We start from the raw sequence: 9,611 nt of genomic DNA, 5'->3' as shown, positions 1-9,611 counted from the left end.
TTAACTTTGTTTAACCTGATGTTTCCCGAGTTTATTTGCCTTTTTTTTTTTTCCAAGTGATATCTTTTCAAGTTATACCAGTATTCCACAGAACACACTTTAGTGAACACTAGTCTACAGAAATTATTGAGTAGCCTGCCCCAGCCTCTCCCACCCCCGCCTATGTTTTTCTATCAAGTTCTGTCATCTCTCCAGCCACGCTGCCAACTGAACAGGGGTTTCCTACATCACTTGAGATGTGGGTGGTTGAATTTTGAGGAGGCACCAGCTTCCCTCTGTGCATGACCCAAATCCTTTCCAACCCAAGGACAGGATGTACCACAATCCCTGAGGAACTAGCGATATGGGGCAATAGGGCAGTGGTTGTGGATGGGGGCAGGGGATTTCCTTTGCCCCCAGGACAGAACTCTGATATCAGGGCCCTCGGAACGTTCAAACTGAGTTCTGCCTCCAACCGCCATTCCACCAGGGCAGACCTGATGGAGACCCCCACTCATGGGAGTGGGTGGCTGGAGCTAAACTTCTTTGGCCAAGGAGGCCCTCTGCTGCCTTGGACGTGGGCAGCTGCAGACAAGGGCAATGAATCTGCCCTACTGCAGCCGGCTTGGACTCATTCTTAATGAGTCATTCATTCCACATGTATTCATGGAGCATCGACTCTGTCCTAGGCACTGTGTGATTTATTTATTTATTTACTTTAAAGAACAGAAATTTATTTTCTCACAGTTCTGGAGGCTGAAAGTCCAAATCAGGGTCTCGGTCATGTTGATTCCTTTCTTATAAGTTGTTTGTTGTTGTTGTCACATGCCGTTGAGTCAGTTCGACTCATAGCTACCTACAGGACAGAGTAGAACTGCCCCGTAGGGTTTCCGAGGAGTGGCTGGTGGATTCGAACTGCCAACCTTTTGGTTAGCAGCTGAGCTCTTAACCATTGCACCACCACGGCTCCTTCTTATAGGTAGTTTCGGGCATTTCCTGGTTCCTTGGCTTGTAGACGATCCTCACATGGGGTCTGTCTTCCCCAGTGTGTATGTATCTCTGTGTCTAAGCGCTCTTTTTAGAGCTCAGAAGTGATGAAGTAGCGCCCACCCCACTTGGGTATTATTTCCAAACAGGATCACATCCACAGGTATAGATCACATCCACAGGTATAGGGATTAGGATTCCAACACATTTTTTGAGGACACAACTCATCTATAACAATGCATTTGGGATAACAAAGCTCATGTTTCCGTGGCTTCTGTTACAATCTCGTGCCCCTTCCCTAGAAACAAGCCATACCTGAGTTTAGCTCTGAGTTTACTTTTGATTTTCCGCTCTCCTTATATCTTACTAATTCCCTCGGAATTGCTTTTTGCTTGGGTCTTAATATGAAGTCAGGTAACTATCTTTCCCATGTATTAGGTGGTTAATGGATGAACGGCCCTCCTTACTGAAAGTTGCAGCCAAGTAAATGACCCCTTAAGAAGGAAATGAGTGGTGAGGATTTCTGCCTTGAGGCAGACACATCGGGATTATTGGTGTTTTGGGTTGTTGGTTGCAGAGATCCTCCATTCCCTCCAAGGGCGATCCCTCCTTCACAGCTCTGAGGCCCCTTCCGTGCAACAAGGACCCCACACACTGCCCTTTCAGCCCTGAGGGAGTCTGGGGCAGCTCTCCCCTGAGAATAGCAACCTGACTCTTTGGTCTATGGAGACTTTGGGAATCGTTAAAGGCAAGAAAAAGAATAAATTGTCCAAGGGAAGGGCTGAGGCGCCCATGGATCTCTCTGCAAAATAGGCGTGTGTGGGAGGCAGCACAATTGCAGACCCCTGGTCCCTTTCGACCATGGATGAGCCACTAAGGTGGAAGTTCAAGTCCAGTGATGAAGGGACTGAGCAGAGGAGGCTGTAGGCACAGCGAAGTTGTTATTACTCAACCAAGACTCCGTAAGAGAAAATGCTTCTCCCCGTACTAATCACAGATTTTATCCTTGGTGTAAGTATGTCCGTCCACCACCTATCAGCTTCTCCTACTGTGGTGGCTTGTGTGTTGCTGTGATGCTGAAAGCTAAGCCAGGGGTATTTCAAATACCACCAGGGTCACCCATGGTGGACAAGTTACAACTGAGCTTCAGACTGAGACAGATTAGAAAGAAAGGTCTGGCGATCTGCTTCCAAAGACTAGCCAGTGAAAACCTTATGATCACAAGGGAATATTGTTCGGTATAGTGCTGGAAGATGAGCCCCCTAGGTTGGAAGGCATTCAAAATACACAGTGGCCACAACCATAGACTTGAGCATACCAATGATCATGAAGATGGTGCAGGACCAGGAAATGTTGCTTCTTTGGGACCCAGATCATATCATTTCAAAGGCTTTGATCACATCTCGTGTGAATATTTCCATATAAAGTGTGTGTCCATGTGGCTTGTGGTGTAGGACTTCCATGGCCAGCAGTGACCAGGCACTGTTTTAGATACTGAAGATATGACCATGAACGCTGAAGACAAAGTTCTTACCTTCAGGAAGTTTACATTCTAGCAGAAGATTGAGAATGGAAGTGTGCTTGTACCATCCCTGTAATGGTTACAATATGATCTCACGCTCTAGGATGATGATCGCAAACTTTATCGTTCAGAGTTGCAAACAGAAGGCTCTCAGGGCAAATGTGGTATTCAGGCCACATTCAGCTTCCAGACTAATTTTCTTTGGACCATATGTTTTTAATTTTTTTTTTTTTTTTTTTTGCCAACAGTAAAAAATTAGAAGATGGCGCATAAGTACCCAGATTATTGATTATTGGGCATAGTTATATTATTGCTGCCCCTAAAGCGTGGTGCGCTCTCAGGCCATGGTGACACTAACCCCTCTCTGGCCCCCCAACACAGAAGCTTAGGGTCAGCTGCCGCATGTCATCAGGCCGGCACTGTTGGGTTGGCTGGCTGCTTGCTTAGTTATGCTTCCCCTCTCCCTTTTTATTTTTTTTCTTCTTCCTTTTTTTGCCTTTTCGTCTAATATTTGCACAGTTGTTTTTAAGAAGGGAAATATTTCTCTATACCCATTACTCCATCAAGAGTGAGAAAACAGTATAACCCAGTATAGCCTTTGATGGGGGAATTGGAGAGAACATGTTTGTTTGTGGAAGTGAAGACACCCCTACCTTTAACATGCAAAGTGTACCTGTGTTTTACATCCAGACAGCTTCACTCATATTAGCTGCTGTCTTAGGCTGGGTTCCTGAGAGAAACAAAATCAGTAAAACATATAAATATATAGAGAGAGAGGTTTATGTCAAGGAAATGGCTCACACGGTTGTAGAGGCTGGAACACCCCAAGTCCATGAGTCAGGCTGGAGGCTTCTCCTGATCATGTAGTTGCAGGGGCTGTCAAACTCAAGATCGGCAAGTCAGACAGCAGGTGTCTGGCTCACAGGCTGAGAAGACTGACGAATCCCAAGATCAGCAGGCAAGACAGCAGGTAAGCTGCTAGCTCAAGACCCAAGAACCAGAGGTCAGACGAACAGGAGCCAGCTGCAGGATCCAGAGTGAGCAACAGCCAGAAAGCCTTGCCAGAAAGTCCACCTATATTGGATGCAGGCCACACCCTCAAGGAAACTCCCTTTCAACTGATTGGCTACTCACAGCAGATTCCATTATGGAGGTGATCGCATTATATCAGATCTTATTATGGAAGTGATTACATCATCATACAACTGCCAAACCGCATCGTAACTGCCAAACCACCGAGAATCCTGGCCCAGCCAAGCTGACACACAACGTTAACCATCACAGCTGCCTGCCTGGCCTCCACAGGCAATCCTGAGGCTCGGGGCACACAGATCACCAGGGCTGCTGGGTATCTATGTAGATTGGGTCCTACAGTTGTAACTCTCCCCAGATTCCCAAGCAGGCTGCCTGAAGACTTTGAGAAACACTATTCTCAGAAAACAGTTTTCAGTTGCCTTTTAAAAGTTCTTCTTTTATAGCTAGGGCGCCCTAGGTGGCGCAAACCGTTAAGTGCTCGACTATTAGCCGAAAGGCTGGCAGTTCAAAACTACCCAGAGGCATCTCAGAAGACTGACCGGTCCATCTGCTTCCAAAGGTCACAGCCGTGAAAACTCAGTGGAGCAGTTCTACTCTGCACACATGGGGAATCGATGAATCAATGCGTTGGAACTGATTTGACAGCAACAAACAACAACAACATTTTATAGCTAGGGGTCCCGGGTGGTGCAAACTGTTAATGAACTCGGCTACTAATTGCAAGGTTGGAGGTTTGAGTCCACCCACAGGTGCCTTGGAAGAAAAGCCTTTCAATCTACTTCCGAAAAATCAACCATTGAAAACCCTGTGGAGCACAGTTCTACTCTGACACACATGGGATCGCCATGAATCAGAATCAACTCCATGGCAACTCTTTTTCTTGTTATTTTTTGATAGCTGCTGTCTTTGACTTTCTTTTCCCATATAGACTGCAACCCTCTGAGCCAGGTTTTTTGTTCACTAACCATTCACAGTTGCCTGTTATGTGCCTGGAATCTTGCTGCTGACAAAGGATAATTGGACTTTGCATAGAGCCGCAGGCCAGGGGATTTGGTCCGGAGGACTGGCAGGCCAGCAGGAGGGAGTGACACCATACGCTGTGCATTTCCACTTCGGCATCTTATTGCCATCCTACAAATGAGGCAGCTTTTATTATCCCACTTTCAAGCGTGTGTATCTTATACTTCTACCTTTCCTAGCCTCTCTCTGGGCCAATCTCATTTAGCCCCTTTGCAAATTACATGCATCTCATTAAACCGAACCCATTAGGACAATACCCCTCAGGTGTTTGCATCTTAGTACGTCTTTCATTTTAAGACGTGTTTGATTTATTTTTCATCTCATTACACTCTTTAAAATTATGTGCATCTCATTACACTCGCCCACCGAGACGACTTATTTCAGGTGTAGACATTACACCCAGTATTATCAGGCAAGAATATGATTTTTTTTTTTCCATTTCATTACAAGCCTTACAATTTATGTACATCTCATTACAATCAGCCGTTTAAGACAATTCCCTTCAGTTATGTATACCTCATTATACCTTTTCATTTCGGGATCTTTTTTCATCTTATTACACCCAAGCATTATTCAGGGAACTCAAATCAGGTGTGCATATCTGGCGTCCACCTGTTAGTTCAAGTGCCTTTCTGGTGGTGGTTTCCCCCGGCGCATTGCAACATTGGTATTACACCAGATTCATTTAAAACCAGGTCCCCCACCTGTGGGTCTCCTGTGATGTCTTTGTGGGGAAAGGAAGAACGCTGGGTTCCGCTAGATTTGGTCAAGACTGGGCCAGTAACTCCCCCTTACACACAGGGGCCATCTGAATCAGCTTCCTCACTGGCACATTGAGGAAGTGAGAGGAGATGATCACTAAGTTCCCCCTCAGATGACAATCGAGGAAGCTCTAGTTCTGAATGACAGCACGGCGGGTTCCAGCTCCTCCTGAGGAGCTCCTCTCTCTGGACAGCCCCTGCTCCTGCTGGGAAACTGAGGTCACCATCACTGCCCAGGCTTCCAACTGCCTGAGCACTTTGCGCTTCTGCTGGCCTTTGTCTGGATGACACTGGGCATCTGCGTGCATGCAGTCTGAGAGGAGGTGAAATAACTCTGCTCTTTGCACTGGAATCTCCCCAGTCCCTCCAGGCCCAGGGCCATCCTCACGGCTCCTCCAGCCCCCACCCCAGAGTTCTCCATGGGAGTGTTCCTTAGAATTGCGGAGCAGCCTTTGGGGATTTGCAGATGCCCAAATCCCACTTTCAACCTACTAAATCAGAATCTTCAAGGGTAGGGCCCTGGCAGCTGCATTGTCAATAGCACCCCAGAAACCCTGAACCACTACCTTTCCCAAACCTGATTTCAGAAAAGCATCCGCGGTTTAGTCGCTCAGGGCTGAAAAGCCTGACACCCACTCTGAGTATTGCCCCTCCCAGTCATGTTTGCATTTTAACAAGAAGCAAAGCCTAGAGTTAAAAAAAAAACAAAACTCATTTCTCAGTACTAGAAAGGCCAGCAAATCCCCCGCATCCACCCAATGTAGGGATGCTATCTACAGCCTACTCCAAATTGTCATCTGCCTTCATCTTCACACCTCCGGCCACAGAGCTGACCCATCCCTCCAACTTCTACCCAGTGGCCTGAGATCCACCTTCTGGAGACAGATGGAATAAGTCGACGCCCTCTAGACTTTTTAACTGTGGTCTTTAGGCTTACTTAATATGCGAGAGAAGTATTTTAGGAGCAATCAGCAGAGCCGTTCTCAAACCTCTTGAATCAATCCTTACTCTCTCACCTGTTCTGCCTGCTCATAACACACGTGAGCTTCCTGAGTGTGTCTGGGACGGTTGTCGTGTTTCCTCTTGTCCCCTACCTGTCTCCTTGCCAATGAAAATAGAATCTTTTCTCTAAGCTCAAAAAGAAATCGGACTTTTCACCATCCCTCCTCCACTTCTCCCCTTGAATGAACCTGCTGACAAATCAGAATGTGATCCAACCCCTGCCTCTTTGCTTTGCTTCCTTGTCCAAGAGTACCCGGAAGCCACTGGCTTTAGCATCAGCAAGTACCAAGGCTCACCCACCAGGGTTTAATGAGGGTAAAAGTCGAAGTGCTGATTTCAGAAGAGCATGATTCTAGAGGAACAGGCTGCACCCTGTCTTTGTTTTTCTTTTTATTTTCAGGTCTTCTGTAACTACTGAATTGAAAAAAACAGTCAGGACCTCAAACTAAAGAGGCCATAAGGTCCAGCTCTTTCAATATGCCAGACTTTATCAGTTACTCAAAACAACCCCGGAAGAATAGTATTATTATTAATATTAGTATTCTCGTTTTTAAAATGAGGAAACTGAGGCTCAGAAAGATTAAATAATTTTCAGGAAATTATTTAGCTAATAAGTAGTAGATCTGGCATTTGAACCCAAAGCCAAAAGCCGTGCTCTTCCTACCAGATAATCTGCCTCCCTAAGCCTCAGCACTTGGGTTGCCATGAGTTGAACTTGACTCAACAGCAACTCACAAGACTCAGCTTGCCCAGGGCTGGCCTTCAAAATCAACAGACAGGCCCCTGCACACTGAAATTCCTGAACATGCCTACATCTCTGTACCCCATCTTTAGTCTTCTCCTCTGGGGTTCCCAGAAGAAACAGCATTCAAAGATGTGGACCCAACCCTACCCTGCTTCTCCCAAAGCAGAACATCTACTCTGTAGACCCGCAGCTCCTAAGGACGCGGGTCCTCTGAGCTTTAGAAATTGCTCTGCGTACTCTTCCAGGAGCTTTGCTGTGGGAGGGGGTCAGGATGCTAGTCTTCGGAGGAGAGGCTGCTGTCATCAACAGACTCGGAGAAAGTCCATTGTTCTGTTGCTGATGTTTGCTCAGATGTGTTTCAGAGACTGATGTGTCTGGTCAAGGACTGTTGAGTCCATGTGATGTCAGTGATGACAGCTGACACACAAGCCTTCTCTCCTTCCAGCCTGTGTAGGTGATTCCTTTCCCTTCTGTTCAGAGGGCAAGGCCAGCTTCTAGGTTTTCAGGCTTTACTGCTGAGAGTAAGGAGAAAACAGGTTGGAAGATGGACGAAGAAGGACAGAGAGAAGTGAGCCTATTTCCGGAAGAGATGGCAGGGAATGTGGTTCCAAGACAAGAAGTGGAGGAGTCAGCCGAGAGCAGAGGACAGGCCCCAGGGCCTTGGGGCATTTTCAGACCTGGCAACACTTTAGTGGGCAAAAACTTTCTGGCTCTGTTCAAGTAGACGAGGAGAAAGGATGGAGCAGGAATGCACTGGACTGGAATGTGGGTGCCTCGCTCTCCTACTAACATGCCTTTCTGGTTCTGGGACTCGTTTTCCTGGACTCTGGCAGGTCAGAAGTGGAACAGAGAATAAGGCATGGAACACTGGGACACAGGGGTAGAGAACAGAGAGCGCACAACTAGATGACCTGTATCTCTGGGGTTTCAGACAAAACTGTTATCAAAATGCCAACCAGCTCCTGCCTAGCTAATTTGCATATTCCATGCTGTGCTCTTTGAAACAGGATGAATATGCATGAGGGCTTGGGTGGGGGGTGGAGCTGCTGGGCTGTGGACTAAGGTGGCTTGTTCTTTGGAAAGAAAGGCATTAAGAAGCGCAAGCACCTTTCTGGTCAGCAGACTGGCCTCTGCTTCCCCTTCCCTGTTGAAGGCTCAGACAGAAATCCTAACGGCTATCCTCTCATCCTCTCAAGGAAATAAATAATCAGTTGCCATCAAGACCCGGAGCATCTCTTCTCCAAGAGTAGCGTTTAATCACTCTCCTCTGTGCGCATACTAATCAAGGAGGCTGGCTCAATGCTGAGTCACCTCTCCTGGCTTCTGTAGAAACGAAGCTGCCTCTCCCCTCTTCTTCTGCTGCTAGGAAAGCCGGGTGCCCTGGGGCACTCCCAGCTTTTGTCCTTGAGTGAGACCGTAGCGCTCCCAGTACCAGGCTGTGGTGGGAGTAGGTGCTCAAAAAACGCTCATTGAACAGAAATTCAACATCCTGTAGGACTTGGTTTATAACTCATTCAGTTGGGGGATAATGCCGTCTTACTGGTAGTTTCCATCTCTTCTTCCCTGAACTACTAACTGAAGATGGTGATACTCCAGACATTATTGTTCCTGTGAGTATGAAAAAGGTTTTTAATTTAGAAAAAAAATCCAATATGTCCCACAAATTTTAACTAGAGCCACAAAAACCATCCCTTTGGGCTTCCTTTCTGAGATATCACATCTGCCTCCCTTCCTGAAATAGTGATGGGAAACATGAGGATATTCCATTTGGAAAATGGTTTGCCCTTGCATGATCGTTTGTTTCAATTCTGTACAAACAAAGGCTCTTTGGTGGAGTTTTGTTACCAGATTTTGACCAGATTAAAAAACCAGTTGCTGTCAAGTCAATTCCAACTCTGTGTGTCAGAGTAGAACTATGCTCAATAGGGTTGTCAATAGCTGACTTTTTGGAAGCAGATCACCAGGCCTTACTTCTGCAGCACCTCTGGGTGGGCTTGTACCTCCAACCTTTCAGTTAGCAGCCAAGCACATTAACTGTTTACACCATCCAGGGATTCCTTGACTAGCGTGATGATTAAGGTCGTGTGTCAACTTGGCTAGGCCATAATTCTCATTGGTTTGGCAGTTATGATGTAGTTTGGCAATTATGTAATGATGTAATTTGACAGTTGTGTAATGATATAATCAACTCCATGATGAAATCTGCTGTAAGCAGCCAATCAGTTGAAAGGCAATTTCCTTGGGGGTGTGGCCTGCCTCCAATATATAAATGGATGTTCCAGCAAGGCTCCCGCTCTGGATCCTGCATCCAGCTTGTCATCATCTGACCTCCAGTTCTTGGGGCTTGAGCTAGCAGCTTACTTGCCAATCTTGGGATTCATCAGCCTCTGCAGCCTGTTAGCCAGCGGCCTGCTGTCTGACCTGCCGATCTTGGGTTCGTCAGTCCCTGCAGCCTCCAGCTTGATGCCTGACCCACAGACTTGGGATTTGCCAGCTCTACAACTGCATGAGCCATTTCCTTGAGATAAATCTCTCTCTCTCTCTCTCTCTTTGTATATAT

The sequence above is a fragment of the Trichechus manatus genome, unplaced genomic scaffold, assembly GCF_000243295.1.
Source record: "Trichechus manatus latirostris isolate Lorelei unplaced genomic scaffold, TriManLat1.0 scaffold00064, whole genome shotgun sequence".
Classification (NCBI taxonomy): domain Eukaryota; kingdom Metazoa; phylum Chordata; class Mammalia; order Sirenia; family Trichechidae; genus Trichechus; species Trichechus manatus.
This window is presented reverse-complemented; position numbering follows the sequence as displayed.